At 41.6% G+C, this 20146-nt stretch overlaps 1 protein-coding gene across 1 annotated transcript in view; it reads right to left on the reverse strand.

The window, feature by feature from the left end:
- The window catches only part of dlgap3 (discs, large (Drosophila) homolog-associated protein 3), a 152480-nt gene extending 140946 nt beyond the window's left edge, over positions 1–11534 (reverse strand). The window contains exon 1 of the mRNA XM_034095241.2: positions 11446–11534. The gene's annotated coding sequence lies outside the window, so the exon portion shown is untranslated. The remainder of the gene's footprint in view (positions 1–11445) is intronic.
- Positions 11535–20146: the final 8612 nt, after the last annotated feature.

The raw sequence follows: 20146 nt of genomic DNA on the forward strand, positions 1-20146 counted from the left end.
GCTAGGGTTCTTTTTCAGAAACAAGTCCTGTTTCTCGCTTGAGGCCAGGAAAAGGCTAGTCACTGTGACCTTTTTACCTGTGCTGGACTATGGGGATTTGTTGTATATGAATGCACCTGCCAATTACCTGAGCAAATTGGATGCTGCGTATCACAGTGCTCTGAGATTTGTCACAAATTGTAAAGCGCTTACTCATCACTGTACACTGTATACCAAGGCAGGTTTACCATCTCTCTCTGTACGGAGGCTCAGTCACTGGTACACTTTTATCTATAAAGCTTTGTTGGGTAAACTCCCGTATTATATCTGCTCGCTGATAACACAGAGAGTTGCAAGCAGCTATTGTCTGAGGTCACATGATGTGGTCTTGTTAGATGTGCCAAGAGCAAGGACTGTCTCAGGTAAGACAGCTTTTATGTGCGCAGCTCCACTTGCTTGGAACAATCTTCAGCAAGAATTGAAACTGAGCAATCTCATTCCTCTGCATGTTTTTAAAGCTAGGCTAAATGAAATGCTTGCTGATACAATGGGCACTTGTAAATGTCTATAACTATGTATCCTGTAAATATAATGTATAATGTCCTTTATTGTTTTATGTTTCATGTGGAACCTATATGCTGCAGGTCTCCCTTGAAAAAGAGATCTATGATCTCAATGGGACCAATCTGGTTAAATAAAGGTTTGAAATGAAAATGAAATGAAATCCTCTAGACTGAATAGACTGGCAAGCACACACGATCACGGGCTAATATATATATGAAGAGAAAATGCTTTCTTTAAAGTCTCAATCTTTCCTTTTATCTGCAGGTGTTAGAAATCATGGCTGTTCTGTTAGACCAAGCAATCTCAGATGAGCTGCCCGACAGTCCAACAGATTAGTGATCAAGACAGAATGGATAACACTGATAGTTATTAGTGCAGTGGCTTGTGGGAAACAATCCCCCCACTGATTAGGTTTCATGAGAGCATGACATGAGCTCAAATGACAATATCAGCCGGCATCAGAGGAAAGAGTGAGAGAAGATAAAGAGAACTGTGTTGGTGATCTTATCTCTGTGGTCTGATCTCAGTGGTTAATGAGGACATTCTCCAATGGCACTGCCTCCTGAACACCTATGACACCAATACAGAATATCTTTAATGTGTGCCTGGTAGAATTTGGTTTGATGCGTCAAAACAAAAATCGATGTTTCCTTGTTTACAGAGATTTATGATGAAAAACAGTTTATTCCAAGAAATTACTCATTTTTTAAGTTCCAAAAATAAATGTGTGTATGCCCCCGCTATCAAGTTGGAGATGATTGAATTTTAAAATGGAGTAAATACACCTGTCACACACCATAGCGTAGGAATTGGCTGTGTATTCTTGGCTGTAATATGGAAGTTTGCTTGATTGCGAATGAAATTGAACTGCCAGCATGGCTCGAGATTAACCTCTTTTCATTCTTTTTCTTTCATTCGAAGAAAACATTTATGTTTAATGGCTCCATTAGTTCAACACAAAAAGATACTCGCATTGGTATTGGTTTTGGTATCACAAGAGAAAAGTCTAATCTTTCATCATTACCTCCAATAACTACAACATGTGTATCCACGTTAGAAAGAGGTTGTGTCAGTGAAGCAGGGCAGCCTCGCTAATTTTAAACATTTACCAAAGCTAAACATGAACTGACTATGGGTTCCTAACATCCCTGACACCATCAGCTCTAAAATCTTTAAATAAAATGGTCAAAGAAAGGTTGTCCGTAGGAAATGGAAAATTAAAAGTTGCTTCATGAATCAACATCCAACGTTTTGTTAAAGTGTCAAATCACGACAACCATCCCCCTATACTGACTTTGTGGCTCTATAACCTTGTCGCAACGGTCAAAAGCCATGCGTGAACGCTATTGGATATCTGATAAAACAAGTGATGTCAATTTTCCTTCAAAGAACACTCCCTTCAGCTTAAGGGTCAATGTTAAGTATTAAGAACAAAGCTAGCATATAGAGGGAAAATAGACATAACCAACCCTGAGTCCCTTCCTCTCTCTTGATATCAATATTGCAAGTTTGCGAGCTGGCCTATGCATGTCACCATCAGTGATGCCTGGCAACAATGCCTTCAGGACCTCCTGCATTATTCAGAGAGCCCAACAAGCGCTAGGGCTCTGCCATTATCTATTTAAATCTGAGTGCAGGCATGTCCCACTGAAAGCGTGTACTTGCACCGCCACCTGCCCCGCTTACAAGAGAATGAGAGGGCTGTAGAGAGAAGGCAAGGGACCGCTCGATGTATAATAGGTAGGAAAGATGCAGAGTGATGCAGGCCAAAATGTTATTGTTGTGGGGAGCGGGTGACAAAGGGGCAGGGAGGTAGAGGTCGCAAGAAGATGAGGACGGAGGACAGGGAGGAATTAAGCTTGACAGCTATAAGAGTGAGGCTGAGGGGTTAGAGAAATGTAGTGAAATGAAAATGGGAGACACAGCCTAGAAAATGGAAGCAGGGTAAGAAGCAGATATTAAGAGGGCATTAGGGAAATAGGCAGAAGATGAGATGGGGGAGGAGGGGTGGGAATAAGATGATGAATGGAGCAAAGAGAGAAGGGGAAAAGGAAAAAAGAGGAAGGAAGGAGGAAGTATGAAAGGAGAGGAATGGTGAAAAGTGAAAGATTAAAGCAATAAGACAGGGAATAGTGAAGGCAAGATAAAGCATGCAGGGAGCCAGAGAAGAAGGAGAGGAAATGAAGGAAGGAATAAGTTAAAGGAATAACTGAAACTCAGCAAAAGAGGAGAAAAGGCACACAGACATTTTAAAATGATGCACCTCGTATGGAGAATGGGGCTAAATCAAATGAATAGCTATTGTATGATGTAGCATTTAAAGACTACTCCTCTCCATCATTTCATATCTCTCCCCCTCCCACCATGCTCCCCTCGATCACCCATTCATCAAACGACTGCCTTCCCTTCATACTGAGTCATCGACACAATTGCTCATCCACTCCATTAGGCCATCATCCCCCCCCTTTCTTTATCCGCGCCTTCCCCCTCCTGCCTCTCCACCCTCTGATCATCTTTAGGTGAAACACATCCCTCTTATGCTGCCGTAGTAAGGGGGACAGCAATGCCATGACCATAAACAAAATCCAGTATACTACTTCATTTAAAACGGCTTCAAGTCTGCTCGTGTCATTCCCATTTACTTGCCACCGGGGAGAGATCATTTCAGATCAGATCAATCAACTTGTTTCAGGGCTTCTTCATGAATCAGGCTAAACGCTTTTGAAAAGTGTTTTATGATTCTTCTTTTAAAGAAGGGAATACAAGAGTGTTGATCTGGTTTAACACAAGCTGCAAATGTTAGGGTGCTGTTGCTAACTAGCTACAGTTCGCTGCAATGATAAATCGTCAATCGGGGAAAAAAAGCCAACTATTTTGATAATAATAGCCAGAAAATCGATTTCCTGTTTAATCTTTAAGGTCTTTATTTTTCTCATACTGCCTGTGCTGCAGCACCTCTTTTCACCCTCCGTCTGAAACCAGAGCCCAGTCTGCTCTGATTGGTTAGCTGGCCGGTTCTGTTGTGATTGGTCAACCGCTTAGAGATGTCCCGCCCCCTTATCACGTACAATGTGTTGGAGCGCTAAAAGCACAAGTTGTACAGTTAGGTCACTAGGATACAGAAGTAAACAAAGGAGTTCTGGCCGTTGCCAACCATTTACACGTACACTAACCTTTATAACACACTACAGAAATGGTAAAACCCCAAAAGCATAACAGTGCCCCTTTAAGACAATGTTTTCTTCTAAAACACGGTATATTATTTCAGAACAGAGATTTGCCAGGCATGGTAACAGTCACCAAGTAGGGCGGACGGACGGTCAATTTATTTCAAAGAAAAACATTTTAATGATATTTTAACGACATGTTTAACATGCTACTAATCGAATATCACAGCTATTTGCATTTACAGTACTAAGAGTATACACTCGATTAACATTGACATTTCCTCCACATTGCACATTTTATGTTCATGGAAACAGTGGGTCCAATCAATGCAGTCATGCAGGACATGTTCACAACTAGGAGCTAGCTGCTTATGTTATGTCTCCTGCACAAGATTGTCATGGGAAGCACTCAGCTGAATGTGTGTATTCCCCCTGACAATTACTATACAATAAGAATATGCAATGCAACACACATCTCCTGGGCAGCGATCAACGCGGTGGGAAACATGTTGGATAGGTTGGACGCTATTGTATCTTACTGTGAGTACAAGGAGATACACACACACTCAGAAACACACATGAAGTCCTATTTTTATACTATATGACTTGTGCAACGAATGGCTGACTCATCAATCATGAAACACGTAAATTCATCAATCATCAAAGAAGGCAACATTTAAAACCCACCCTTCCACACACAAACACACATTCCTCTATCAATGTATGAATGAACATATGCTAATATGATTCATTTCCACAAGCACTTGAGCCACAGTCCTCAAATCAGCTTCTCTCATACTCTGCTTTTCTCCCAGTCCCTCTGATTTACCCTGAAATGCTCAGTGATCATTCTGCCGCAGTTTTCAATGCAGCCCATAATCATTGCAGCGCTCGCTCATTTATACTGTCAGTCAGAAAGAAACAGAGAGGGCCAGCTGACACCCAACACCCATCCATCCACCGCTACCCCCACCCCTCAAAAACACACACACCAACAACCACTCAGACAAACACACAGAGTGGGCAAACAGACAACCCCAGAGTTTAAAGACCCCCATGCAGAAAGGCCAACTCGCCTGGCTAGAAATGGGCACGGGCTGTGGCTTGGTAGGGTGGAAAGGGGATCAATTGCATGCCCAAGTGCATAAGAGAAGAAGACTACACTGGGAACACGAGCAAACATTTTTCCACCCAGATAGGTTGCAGCAATTACCCTCGCCTATTTAACCTTACCGCTCGCCTACAAGCTCTGTTCATCCACAAAACCATTCAAATACAAGAGATCGTATTGGAGGGTTGGGGGTTGGGTGGGTATGTTTCTCTCCATTACATCATCTTCAGCACAATGAGTCCCCTGCACGAGTATTGTGAGCATGTAGTGTATAGATCACGGTTATTAGCTTGGCTTGACCCGCAACAATGGCAGCGGGTCAGATAAATGTGTCAAAACAAGGTCCTACCTACCCAGGAAGAGCAGCTCCATTATATCAACAGTGGAGGTGTCTGTATGGATATGAGGGGGAGTGCTAACAATTCAAAGAGAAGTGTAAAGGATATGAAAATGCATCCATGTGTGTGTGTGAGAGGCCCTCACTTCACCGAACGTGGATTAACAATACAGGCCTTGCTTTTGTATTAGTGTTTGTCATGTCGCCAACACTCTGAGACTGCCAACATGGAGTGAGGAAGAGGAAGCCCTTTTGACTCAGAGAGAAAGATTGGCATTAATATTCCTATAAAGACACTTAGAAAATGTCGGGGTGGTATTAAGCACAATTGGAGCAGCTTTAACATCTATTTAATACCTAAGGGAATATTATATTGACCCGACTGACATTCATTATTTTTGCTCAATTGCTGTGCATGTGGATTGCATTCCTGCAAAAGTCAATTATACTGTTAATAAGAATAGTTCATATCAGTCTAACAGAGGACTTGAGATAGGAGAAATTATAATAAAACCAAAGAAAACCCATTTTACTTCAAGTAACTTCCTGTGAAATAATTTCGTGCACACAACACATTTGTTCGTGGGAGGGTAATCCGAAAATGCTCATGAAAGCAACCATTTAGCAACAAATAATTTTGATTTCCATCAGCTGACAAAAGACAATTGAATATTTCTACAGGGGCATTTTCAGATATTTCATCCTAACACACATCCTCTAGTTTTTAAACAAAGATTAATACATGTTAGCCAATGCCAAGATCCTCATTGTTACTCTCAGATTTTGGAAAGCTCCCTCCAGAGCCAGAGGCCATTACACAAGTGTTTTAACAGGCAGTATACTCTTAATGAGTTTTCTGTGTAAAATTGGTCTCTTTAACTTTTCCAACACTGTGCATACTGCATCCAATTCTTTAAAACTGTCTTAGTATTTTTCTTGTCTCTTCAAATGCATGGAACTATCCTAAATGACTCATTCCACTTAATAGTAATTGGATATAAGTAATGCACCTGCTGCAGTTTGTGAATGCATTGTGTTCATGACTAATATTGTCGACAACAAGCTTTGACGATAGCTGATTTGTCATCTACTTTGACATTTAACCAATGCATCATCCATGTACCTACTTCAAGCTTCAAATCACATCTGCAGAATGTAATCATCCCATTACTGCATTTTTATAATGTCAGTAATCTCTTTCTGTTTGGCTCTGTGAGGAAGAAGTGGATAGGACATTAAATGACTAAAGTTACATCCCCACTCAAATAAAAATGTTATACCGTTAATTACGACAGGAATGTTAGCAAGCGAGCCAGATTAAACCATGATTCAGTCATGGTGGCCCCCTTCAGACCCTGAGCTGATTATTGCAAAAGAAAAGAAAACTGCTTCCTGGTTATTCAGATAGAAAACCACGCCCATGCCTCTTATCTCTGCACATCTGATCATCAGAGCGGACTTTCATCCACTTATAGAGGAGTTTGCCTCACATCGGTCATTGTAATTGTACTTTGATTTGTTTTAACTCCCGTTGCCATGAGAGGTTTAATGATATGGCTGCCAAAAAAACTGCTTCCATATTCATAAAAGTTGACTGGTTGATGTCTTGATCACCAAACAACAACTTAAAACCTTACCTCCATAAAGCACATGACAGAATATTGCGGGCATATATTGTGCATGAAGGCCAAGCAATCTGCTGCTTGTGTCTGTGAGAGGCCAATAAAACCCCCATTGCTGGAGTTGAATGCTCTTTATTGATATGCAATATGCAAAATGGCCTCTTTATGGCTAAACACTCAGCATGGTTTATAAGAGTCAGAGCTAAGGGGGGGAGAGAAATGAGCAGACAACATAAAAAGAGAGTGAAGCGGGAGGGAATATGTGCACAGCCATCTTTCTTTCTATCCTAAATTGTTCTTATGGGCAGCACTCATTCATCAAGATATTAAACGGATACACCAAATCAACATGCAGAGGTTTTCTTTAAAATAGCACCATCTCCTCTGCGTTGCCTTTTTATGCTGAAGTGGTCGTCTTTAGAGGCAACTGTAATAATGTGAAAAGCCTCAAAGCCTTTCACCTTGTCATCCAGACCATTGCTTGCGCAAAACAGCAGGAATTGAGCACGGAGCTTTGATATACTGCGGAGATGATAACAAGGAGCTTTGTTGCAAAGGGATACTCTATCAGTGCCAGATTGTATTGGAAGAATAAAGTCATGGTGATTCTGAGAGCAGCTATTAACGACAGGGAGATCTGATAACATTGTTTCGGAAAAAGGGCCACAGACCATTACGTTTCTCAATGATGCTCGGTGAATTACATTAAGCAAACTACGTTTCTGGTCCAAATTAAGTTTCCTTATAGTATGATCTTGATGATAAAACGTTCGCATTCCTTTTTGGCATCTTTTGGGTGGGCAAACTGAGCTTGTGGTTTCTATTTAACTACACCAGCGGCATGGCTCGAGGGATGACAGTGTCTCACTTTGGTCAGAAACTGTTTGGTGAATTGCCATGAAAATTAGTACAGACATCCATGGCCCCCAGAGGATGAGTCTTACTGACTTTGGTGATCTACCTGGCTATTCATCATTTCCCACAGGCAAAATTCATTTTCTGGCTTTTACAGAATATCTTAACATCTGCTTGATGGATTGAAATAAAGTAGGTATCATTATTTCTAGTGGGTGAATCAAACTAGGTTTTTCTTCTAGTTTGTCATTTGTCGTTTCAATGAAATGTCTCGACAACTGTCAAATAGTTAGCCATGACATTTTCTACACTCATTGCAGCCACCCTTAGAAATGTGTTAATGATTTATGTTGGTCAGAAATCCTTGGTTTTTCTTCTATCATGCCCACTCGGTCAAAATGTATCATATTATTTGCATAATACATGTACAACTAAATGCTTTCCAATCAGCCTCTGCTGCACTTAGTGTAAAGTGCTAGTAAGCAAATTAGTTGCTAGAGTTGCTAACATGTTAAACTAAGATAGTGAACAGGGTTTTAACATTTTAGCAGCTTACCATTAGCATGTTAACATCATCACAGTGAGCATGCTAGCATATTTGTTCAAGCATTCAGCTAAAATGCACAGTGCCGCTGTAGACTTTTTAATCTTGTGAGTCTGTACATTTAATGATCTAATCAATGCTGAGGACAATTAATAAGTGTACTAATGCCTTTAGTATTGACAAAATCATATAAGCTGTCAGATATTAGCCATTATACCACTTTGGCAAGACATTGTTTGTTTCTGAAGTAAATATGCAGGATAATGAAGTTCAAACATCTCAATATCTGTTATACGTCCCCAGCTGACCCAGAAAGCGACGCAGCTTCTGGTCCAGGCTCTCGTCACCTCACGCCTAGACTACTGCAACTCCCTCCTGGCTGGTCTACCTGCATGTGCCATCCGACCTCTGCAGCTCATCCAGAATGCAGCGGCTCGTCTGGTCTTCAACCTTCCTAAATTCTCCCACACCACGCCGCTCCTCCGCTCCCTTCACTGGCTTCCGGTAACTGATAGAATCCACTTCAAGACATTGGTACTTGCGGACCATGCTGCGAATGGATCTGGCCCTTCCTACATCCAGGACATGGTTAAACCGTACACCCCAGCGCGTGCTCTCTGCATCAACCAAACGACTCGCTGCACCCTCGCTGCGAGGGGGACCCAAGTTCCCATCAGCAAAAACACGTGGGTTTGCTATCCTGGCTCCAAAATGGTGGAATGAGTTCCCCATTGACATCAGGACGGCAGAAAGCTTACACATCTTCTGGCGCAGACTGAAAACTCATCTCTTTCGACTCCACCTCGAGCGATAGAATTACTAACAAAGAACTTCTAACAGAGTACTTATATACTAATAAAGGACTGGCTTATCTAAAGCCAGTTGAGTAGCACTTGAAATGTTTGGCTCTATGAAACCTGATGTACTTATATGATTCTGTTTTCTTCAAGGTTGTGTCTTCCTGGTCGAATGTACTTATTGTAAGTCGCTTTGGATAAAAGTGTCAGCTAAATGCAATGTAATGTAATGTAATGTAATATTCTATGTACTGTCATGAATAATCAAGGTGTTTCTTGCCACATTCCCTGCATCTATTTTTCTCCCCGAGAACGGCGTGTGCAGAGAGGTTAAACAGACGCGAACATGCCATTTAATCTTCATGCACCTATCGAGACGAGGCATCATTAACGAGCCTCTTAGGAGATGTAAAATAAATAAATATAGTGGGATTTTATGCAATGCAAGAAATGTCCAACTCATTGCCTATTCTTCTTTTCTTGGTTCAAGAAAATCAATTTTAAGGATGAATGAGACTTGAGTCACAGTGAACCTGCATTTTGATTGCATCTTGCTTTGTTAAAGTTTTGCATTCCCTAGTGAATATAAAAGAGACGGTTTGTTTGGACAGAGGAGGATTAGGATTATTCCAAAAATGTGCTTTGAAGAAATGCGGACTCCTCTTTCCCATTTGATGGACAAAATTTAGCAGGTTCTCCATCTTTATAACAAAACCTCCCTTTTCATTTTGCAGACCGAAAAAAGTTAAATTGGTTAGGAGTGTTACCGGCTGTTTCCCAAAACTGCAGGGCAAGCAGAACGGACTCAAGAGGAAACCAAGAGATGCAGAAAATAGTCAATGGGATACAGCATTCACCCACCATTTCAGAACATTACATTTTCATGATTTTAGGGGGAAGATGGGACTGAGTATTCATCGCCAATGTGTACTTAAGGAGCTGAGGAGTTGATGCACTACTGTCACTTTAATAATTCATTACACTGACACTAAAAACCACAGGATAGCTGGTCAGTAAACACCCCACTTTGTTATGGAGTCATATTTGGTTTCATGTTAAGTGGTTTTGGAGGCCCTTGGTGTTGGATGCAAGACCGTTCAGCTAATACAGTATATCACATAGCAGGAGCCCCTTTAATGCGTTAACTAAGGTAACACACAACAGACACACACACACACACACACACACACACACACACACACACACACACACACACACACACACACACACACACACACACACACATAGAAACTACGCACACACTGAGCAATATATATCATTGAATCAGAGGCAATACTCTACTCCCTTTAATTAACTCAAAGTGAATTACTGAAAGACAACACAAGCTTAAATGCCTAAAGTCCAAGGTTTACCATAGATTTCCCACAATCCTCAATAGAAAGCATTATTAAACCACATCTGCGCAGTGTGGATAAGCCATGTTCTATGGCTGATCCATCGGATATTTCACACATTATCCACATAATCCAACTAATGCTATAACATACAGAAAAGCGGTGCCAAAAGAGCGGCTGTATTGCAGCAGGCATTGAATGTATCAAACAGCAAAAGGTTTATTAACTGAGATCATTCATGTGAGAGCAGAAATGAGAATGATGAGCCTCCTCCATCCAAATCAGCGCCAAACGGGCTTCATAGAGAGGCACGACCGCACTGCCTTTAATCACCCATAACACACAGGTGGAGCAAATAACTGTGCAGCATCCTAAACGCTATCAGAAGCCCCCCTGGAGTATTCCTGGACCGGGGGGAGGGGTCCTTAGGAATTATCTCGCCCCCTGTCCCAAACAAGCGCCATGCAGGCTCGTTTTACGCGGCTCTCGCAGATGGTTAATTAAGCTGCTGTGCACCTCTGATTTTACAGTGTGAACGCGATACTTCTGCAGCCTGCGCGAATTCCTCTCCGGGACATACAACACACAACGCACAACACACACCACACACACACACACACGCAGCAGGAGCGAACAATTACGCACGAATGCAACTCTGGGTTCACCAACATGTCCGAGTGTTTTGAAGACTATTTGGAGCTAGTGAGTTTGGAAGTGTGTGTGTGTGTGTGTGTGTGTGTGTGTGTGTGTGTGTGTGTGTGTGTGTGTGTGTGTGTGTGTGTGTGCGTGCGCGTGTGCGTGCGTGTGTGTGTGTGTGTGTGTGTGTGTGTGTGTGTGTGTGTGTGTGTGTGTGTGTGTGTGTGTGTGTGTGCCGTCCTGCGTTGGCAAATGGCGTAACTTCACATGTTCCTCCTGTCAAGTTGACACAGCTGGGAGCCCCGCTGACAGCACACCGACCTGCGCCTGATGCTCAATGGAAAGCTGCGCCAATGAACATCTAATCGCTGTCTTCTCCACGTACAGTGAATGGCATGCACTGAAACAATGCAAAGGAGCACCTGCCATGTACAGTCAAACTCCCTCCCCCACACAACCGCTTTTTGAGTGTCCTTACCTTAAAGTCGCGTGTTTTTTGGCGATGTTCTCCCTCTACGTTATCTTCGCTGGAGTAACAGAAACAGAATCACACGCCTATTCCGCAGCTCCCCGATCACTGTGTGGAGGAGAACGGAGGTATCAGAAAAACAGCAGTGAGAACCAGCGGTGCCTCATTCCCTATCTCTCTCCCTCTCCCTCTCTCTGGTTCACAGGCAGTGCTCACCACTGAAATATTACCGGCAACCGATTGGTCCACAGGATCCTCAGCGGCCCCTCTGCGCTGCTCTAGGAGGGGCCAAATAAAACCGCGGGGACCGGGAAGGCCATCACACTGCAAATGAATCAATCTTGCAGCCCATTCAGCTACAGTATAATGCATGGTGATTTGTTTTATTAAAAAGAGTGATGTATGTTTCTATTCTATAGTAAGACCATCTGACACGTGTTTCCAATGCATTTCGTCACTGCAAAAAAAAATACTCTTAACTATAGGGCTTTCTTTATTGGTTGCCAAATGCAGTAGGCTACTTTGCTCTTAAAACCATACCTGCCTTTACAAAAGTAATACTTATTACTGACTCATAGGTTAATTATTGGAGGATCAAGGTCCTCTGTGATTTCCCAAGCTGTGTACCTGTTATGCATTACGGTATGATTAAAAAATCAGATAAATGTCCACCTAAATATTGACAATAACACACAGGATCGCGGTCCTCGGAGTAAAACACCTCAGTGATGATTTTAGCAGCGTAGCCGCCCATTCTGAATATGCAATCACGTCAGGCACTTAACTTAGACAGAGCTATTGTAAATGGGTCAGAGCAGAGAGAGAGAGAGAGAGAGAGAGAGAGAGAGAGAGAGAGAGAGAGAGAGAGAGAGAGAGTGTGTGTGTGTGTGTGTGTGTGTGTGTGTGTGTGTGCGCGTGCGTGCGTGCGTGCGCGCGCGCGCGTGCGTGTGTGTGTAAAAAGTCGTTTTCAATAGGCCATTTCATGATTGCAAGCAGGGCCGGACTGACAATAAGTCAGGCCGGGAATTATACACCCATGTGCCATTTTCCTGGATTTATTTGTGAATATGCAGCGATGCTGCCCATAGTGATAGCCCTATAGTTTAAATATACTATACCCAATAAGAAACATATGGACAGGGGTTACTATTTTAAAAAACTTGCAAATGTATTTGGGAACCTATCCATATGAACATATTTTAAGTGGGGGTGGACCTCAAATCCTCTAGGGGGGTCCAGGGGCAATTCATTTTGAAGTTAAATGCATCAATCTGGTGCACTTTGAGGGGGAAATAAAGAGACTACATCTATGGAAACACCCATATGAAACAGAACTGTATACATTTAAATAATCATAAAATCATAAGAACATGGCCATAACCAATAACATACCATATCCAATATTATTATGTTTTGGTTCATTTATAGTTGTGAGTGTCTGGACTCCTGAATCAGCCTCTCTTTTCTCCCTCCTCTCCCCCTGCACCTCTTTGAGGCAGCAGTAAAGACTAGTTTTAGTTCTCAACAAGTTTTTATCTCTCTCAGTCTGACAGCAGAGGACTCTCCCTCCACCTTATTGTTGAAACAGCTCCTTATATCTTTTAGAGCAGCTAGCTAACCAGATGCTAACAACAAAAAATACAAGTAGGCCTAAACGGTGCACGCTCGATCGCTCGTGCCACACATACACACACCCTCCCGAGCTTGAATGACACGCAGAGACCAATCGAGGGCTTTGATTTATGATCTGTATGACAGTGGCCTTGTCGGCAGGCCACGTCATGTAGAAAGACAGTCGCCCTGTGTGAGGCAGACCCACATTTGCGCAGCGTTGCGTTCACAATACATACAAAAAACAAGTAGTATTAATAAATCAAATGTTCCTGATCTTTTAAGCTTAATGTTAAAAATGTGTTCATTTTTCAAGCAGGTGTCTCATTACAATGTGTGAGGTAAAGAGAAGGCAGTGACAGACTGAACAGGTTTGCATACGTTTGTGTGCAACCTGGTTTTTTTCAGTTCCTAAAGGGGAACGCCACCTTCACAGGCGCTGTGCACTGCGTTAATTTCTCTTCATGCTGAATAAATACATTCATCGCTGCTGCTATCACAGAGACAGAAACAGAGGCTCCTCAGAAGTCAGTGCAGAAGGACCCTACACCCACGAACCTTTTAGGGCAGACTGCACCTGGTCTGCCCCTGGCTCCGCCTCTGCCCAAGTGCTCTTAATTCCACTCAACCGGATTATAAAGAGAGATTGGAGGAGAAGGATCGGTCGCCACTACCACGGAGTAGGGGGCGGGTCGTAACAATGAGGCAACACATCGTTTACCCTCTTTGGGGTTTGATAAAGATTCATGGTAAACCAAAGCACTTTCAAAATGAACATGAGGTATAGTAAAAAATGACATTATTCGATGGCCAACTGGCAACCATTTCTCCTGCACTTTAATTTACAGCTGCAGCCCTTTAAGAAACAAAAGCCCTGTTTACTAATGAACAGCGGTGACAGATGTGGAACAGCTTGGTTGCATTGCCAGCATGTGGTTTAAGCACCATGGTCAGTGACACTGATGGTGTTACTAACTTTTTACACCAGAATGCTGATACTAAAAATAAATGATTTGACTTTCAGCATGAATGTGTCAATTCAACCATTTCAACAACAATTCAGAGTGGTGACTGAGACTGAGAAATTGATATAAAGGCCATTAAATGCCAGCTTAGTTTTAGGCTTAGTTTATTTGGAGAGAAATGTATTTTTCTCCTGGACGTCTTGACGACATTTGTTTTTGACCTGCATAACGTTTCCAGTCATAGCACACCAAAGTTTTGTTTATGGTGGATGGGTCAAAAAGATGCTGGACTTTGACTCAGTAGGCAGGCGTTTGTGTTCTGAATGAACTAAAAAGTCCAGGTTGACTATTTGAATTGACAGCCATAACTTAAACAACATAATTAATGACGAAACTATGAACTATAAAACCCAACCAAGTGTTGTTAAACATGCACTTTTGTTTTGTTTTGACAATTTACAATGTGTTAAAAACTGCAACCACCTGGATGAAATATGTTTCCCTTAAAAGTAATTGAGAATGAAGTGTAGTAGGTCTAGTTGTCACAGCGATTGCAGAAGGAGAGGGTTTCAGTAATTGTATTAAACATGCCCACCTGCCACCCCAGCTCTGCCATGGCACTCTATTTTCCACTGAGTTGTAACTCTCTCTCTCTCTCTCTCTCTCTCTCTCTCTCTCTCTCTCTCTCTCTCTCTCTCTCTCTCTCTCTCTCTCTCTCTCTCTCTCTAAGCCAATCTAATGAATATTTATCGGTTCACTGGGTCAAGGTGTAATATCCATATTTTCAACACGACACAACACACATCTAACCCTTCATGTATGTGGCAAGACATTAGTCACTGGGCTCAAATCGTTTATAGTTCGGCCTTGCGCCACCTGCTTCACCGCCTGCTAGCAGATCTGTTTGTATCTTCATTGTCATTCATCCCAACTACACTAAAGCCATATGTCAGGAAGCCCTGACCCCAGCTCACTGTGGACAAAGTCAACCCACTAGTTGCTATTTGCACACCTTTCCTGCTGATCTGGAGATTGAAGTTCAGAATTGCCATGGTCACATTTAAAGTGGAAATGCTAATTCCTGCTCCAGAATCATTGGCTGGATAGTTATTGGAAAAAAACCATAAACCCCCCCCCCCCTTTAGAAAACAAATGAAAGTCAATGGTCAAAAACAAATAGTAATCTTTCTCTCTCACCTGCTGCCTGGGAAATGCAAAGTCTTAAATAAATACTTTGCGCTGCCTTTTCCCCACATACCATCAGCATATACAAATACACATCATAGCCAATATTTACAGTCCTCCACTATTTTACATCACTGTAGAATTCAAGAGGTGCTTGGTGACAGAAATGAAAGTATGTAAGTAAGTATTTGCAATGTATAGAGATATACACAAAGCATTAATTACATTTTAATCCAGTTACTTATCACATAAGTACCCATTAGAGGGTTTTCCGTCTTCGCAGGCTCATGTTTACTCATGGTTGCAGTGCATTATCAATGTCAATTGATCACCGAAAAAAAGGAAGACAGCGCATCAATTGATCCTCAACGAAATGCGATGAGCTCTATCCATGGCTAATCCCCTTTGGGCCTTTATATGTGGGGAAACTTGCTGATCTGTCATGTCCTCCTTTTCTAATAATGCTGTCATCAGCTGCCAATGTGCACTTGCATGGCGTCGCTCCAAGCTGGCTGAGATCAATAGTGCTTGTCAGGGAGGGGGTCCCTAGGCGTAAAAGGGCTCGGAGACGCATGGTAAGTAGACCAGATAGGGGATCTAGTGCAATGCTCCTATTGGATATGGACAGTTCAACAGTGAGACAGGACACTGTGTTTAACCATGGGATGTATAGGTCATGCATAGATATAGTATAAGCTAATGGGAATTCTACCAAGATTTCTGAGCCAGTGCCACTGAATTGTCCAATAAAAAGGGAGGAAATCTGATCAAAAATGTCTGAGATGCAGGATGCAGCTGTATTGAGTTGTTAGTGTAGTGTGATATCACCCTTCTCCCATCGGCCTACCATACATACTGTATTTTTATATATATACTGTATTTATATACTGTATATACACTGTATAGACTGTATATATACACTTCAGAAGATATACAGCTCTGACATTGTCATGCATATTTCATCAAACAACATGCAAGGCTGAGGAACCCATAGCGCATGTAGCTATGACATCTTTACTAACCAGGCCGCGCTGATAGACACACACCGCTTCCTCTGCTGGAAATGTACTGTTAATGTGACAGACTGAACAATTCGTCTGCTGTCCCTTTCAACATCCAAACACACAACCACACAATACAGACAGAACATTATCTCTCATTATGTAACCCCAGAAGAAGAAGAAGAAGAAGAAGAAGAAGAAGAAGAAGAAGAAGAAGAAGAAGAAGAAGAAGAAGAAGAAGAAGAAGAAGAAGAAGAAGAAGAAGAAGAAGAAGAAGAAGAAGAAGAAGAAGAAGAAGAAGAAGAAGAAGAAGAAGTGATGTTTTTACTTAGTCTTGCAGATTACAATATAAAACATATCACATGAACATACCTTTTCCTCAGAGGTTGCTATGTTTACACTATCAGCCAAATCAATTTGTCATTTTAAGACATTCCTTTCATATGAGAGCATACATTATTTCAAAGGCAGTGCTGCTGTGTATGGAGCCTGTCACTATTCCTCATGGATAACACAAAGGCAGCCTATCATAAAAAGAACCAGATAGCTGAGCCAACAGTATGAGAAACTAATTAGAAACTAAGAGTCAACACCCCTGTTAGCAGCTCTGTAACGCTATACTTAGCCACAGTGGATCATTGAGCTAACATCAGCATGCTTACACTGACAATGCTAACATGGTGATGTTTAGCAAGTGCAATTATTACAATGTCAGGGACTTTAATATCCATTAAAGTTAATGCACTATAATTAGCAATTAACCTAGATTATCAATTAATATGTAACCCACATCATCGTACCAGGACTGAGGACATATACTGTATGTATAGGGAGGAAGTAGTGACGGATGGATAGAACTGAAAAATGCAGGTCTTTAACCCAGGACACCATTCACTTGTTAGGTAACTTTCATACTTAAGTATAACACCACCCTCGCAGTCAATTGAACCAAAACAGAATCTTTCCCTAAACCTTTCTAAGCGGTTTTGTGCCACGACAGATTCTGAAATGCAGTGGTTTGCACATAATGACAGAAAGTGCACGAAAAATAATGATCACCTAATTATGGCACAAGAAGAAAGGATTAACACTGAACAGTTCAGCCATCTTTTTCTTCTTCTTCTTCCTCTTGACATTAAATTATAAACACGCATGACTTAAAGGTCCCATGTCATGCTTTTCTGGATATTACTCGTCCCCTTGTGTGTTATGAAGGGGTTTCTGCATGTAAATGGTCTGCAAAGTCACAAACCCTCAAAGTACACCCTGTAGCGAGTAAAACTCTAACACAGAAAATACATGTCTATGCTGCCCCAGAACACCTCGTTGGAGATTTCTTTTTTTCCATTGTGTTCTTCCTGGGTACAGTGACCAATCCTGCCGATTTCTCCTCCCTGAGACAGCGGGACGCCAGCCAGGGTGTGTGTTCGGTGGGTTTTGCTGTGTCTCGCTGTCTCGCAGACGGCCACTGGGCTCTTGGGGGGGGGGGGGGAGCTCCAACAAGCCGTTTAGGACAGAGAGTGAACACATACTATACAGAGATGCTGTATGAGAAACCAATGCGATTTTGGAAAATTGCACAATATAAATATATTTTAGTATACCTCAACAATGGAATTATGATCAGTCGAAATGGCCATGACATGGGACCTTTAAGTCTGAACACAGCAGACAACAGCATTATAAAAACAAAAATAGTGCATGTGGGTGCACACTTACATTCTCTGTCTTACTGTTACATAAATCCCATGAATGTTTGAGATTAAGTTAGCTTCATCATCTCTCAATCAGTGATTGATAAAGTTTCTATCGGGTCACTATCAGCCTGTCACTCATTCTTTCACACACAGTGACGTCACGAGCTACCCACAATGCAACACGCGCCATATATATATATAAATATGCCATTTTCCTGGAGGTGCTAATATCCTGGAAGTGCAAATATAAACAGCTAGCTAACGTAGCCAGGCAGAGCGCATTCGTTTTCTTTTCTGAATTAACGACCGAAGAAATCGCTGCATGACTTCGGATTACATCTCTGGACTTGAGGGGTGTGCTCTAGGTCGTTACCAGCGTAAACTAGAGCTGTGTGGGTTGTCGGATTGCCCTTACAGACTGCCTGCAGATGTATGGAAAAACGACCCTCGAAAGTGGCCTTCGTCGATTTTGGCTGCATCTACGTCTAATTTCTGGAAACACCAGGTGAATACCCCACTTGTCACAATAATATTATCATGCCATTGCATATGTGGTATTTTAGAGTTGACAAGATATTGATTAAGGCAATAGACTATGATATTCAGTACAGGAAGCTTAGCAACACCTAGACGGTGTACGGCTGCTTGCACCTCGCGTAAAACGGCGGATACCGGAAGTAACGGTATCCGCATTTAACTCTATATTAGATTCTGTTGGTTTCTGTCAGAGTGTAAATAAACCAACCCACTGTTATAATCACACTCTCGACCTTGTTCTGACTTATGGTATTGAAATTGAGCAACTATTAGTCGAACCGCATAATCCTGCTTTATCCGACCATTTCTTAGTAACTTTTGAAGTACTGTTACTAGACTACAAAGCATTAGTCAAAAGCTCTTGCAGCAGAAACCTATCTGTTAGTGCTATAGCCACATTTAAGGAAGAGATTCAACCAATACTTAACTCGATAGCATGTCTGCATGTAGGGGAGGAAACTTATACAAAATGTACACCACCCCAAATTGATCATGTTGTTGATAGTGCTATAGATGCGCTGCGAATAAAATTAGATTCTGTTGCTCCTTTGAAAAAGAAGAAAATAAAACAACATAGATTAGCTCCATGGCATAATGCCGAAACCCGCAAAATAAAGCAAAAGTCTAGACAACTTGAAAGGATATGGCGTTCCACTAAACTTGAAGAATCTCGTTTAATTTGGCATATTACTCTCAATGAATATAAGAAAGCACTGCGTAAAGCGAGCCTACTACTCTTCATTAATAGATGAGAATAAGAATAATGCAAGATTTCTTTTCAGCACTGTAGCCAGGCTGACAGAGAGTCACAGCTCGATTGAGCCTTCTATTCCCTTAGCACTCAGTAGTAATGATTTTATGTGCTTTTTTAACGATAAAATTGTTACTCTTAGAAACAAAATTAATGACCTCTTGCCTTCGACCAGTATAGTGTTATCAACAGCTCCCGGAATCGTAAGTTCTAATATTACACTAGATAGTAAACTAGAATGCTTTTCAGCCATAAACCTTAAACAATTACATTCAATGATTCTCTCTTCTAAACCATCAACGTGTATGTTAGACCCAATTCCAACTAAGCTGTTGAAGGAAGTTTTTCCATTAATTAGCACTTCTTTATTAAATATTATGAATATGTCTTTATTATCAGGCTATGTTCCACAATCATTCAAAGTAGCAGTGATAAAACCGCTTCTTAAAAAGCACAACCTCGATCCAGAGGTTTTAGCCAACTATAGACCTATTTCTAATCTTCCGTTCCTCTCAAAAATTCTTGAGAAAGCGGTCGCAAAACAGTTGTGTGATTACTTAAAAAACAATGATTTATTTGAAGATTTTCAGTCTGGCTTTAGAACACATCATAGCACAGAGACAGCTCTGGTTAAAGTCACAAATGATATTCTAATAGCCTCAGACAAGGGACTTGTCTCTATTCTTGTTTTGCTCGATCTTAGTGCTGCATTTGATACTATCGACCATGATATCCTATTGCAAAGACTAGAGCACTTAGTTGGCATACAGGGAACTGCTTTAGGCTGGTTTAGGTCCTATCTATCTGAACGCTCTCAGTTTGTACGTGTTAACGATGAATCTTCCACGCAAACCAAAGTTAGCCATGGAGTGCCACAGGGCTCAGTGCTCAGTGCTATTCTGTTCACATTATATATGCTTCCGTTAGGCAATATTATAAGGAATCATTCTGTAAACTTTCATT

This window comes from Pseudochaenichthys georgianus, chromosome 11, assembly GCF_902827115.2.
Source record: "Pseudochaenichthys georgianus chromosome 11, fPseGeo1.2, whole genome shotgun sequence".
Lineage (NCBI taxonomy): Eukaryota > Metazoa > Chordata > Actinopteri > Perciformes > Channichthyidae > Pseudochaenichthys > Pseudochaenichthys georgianus.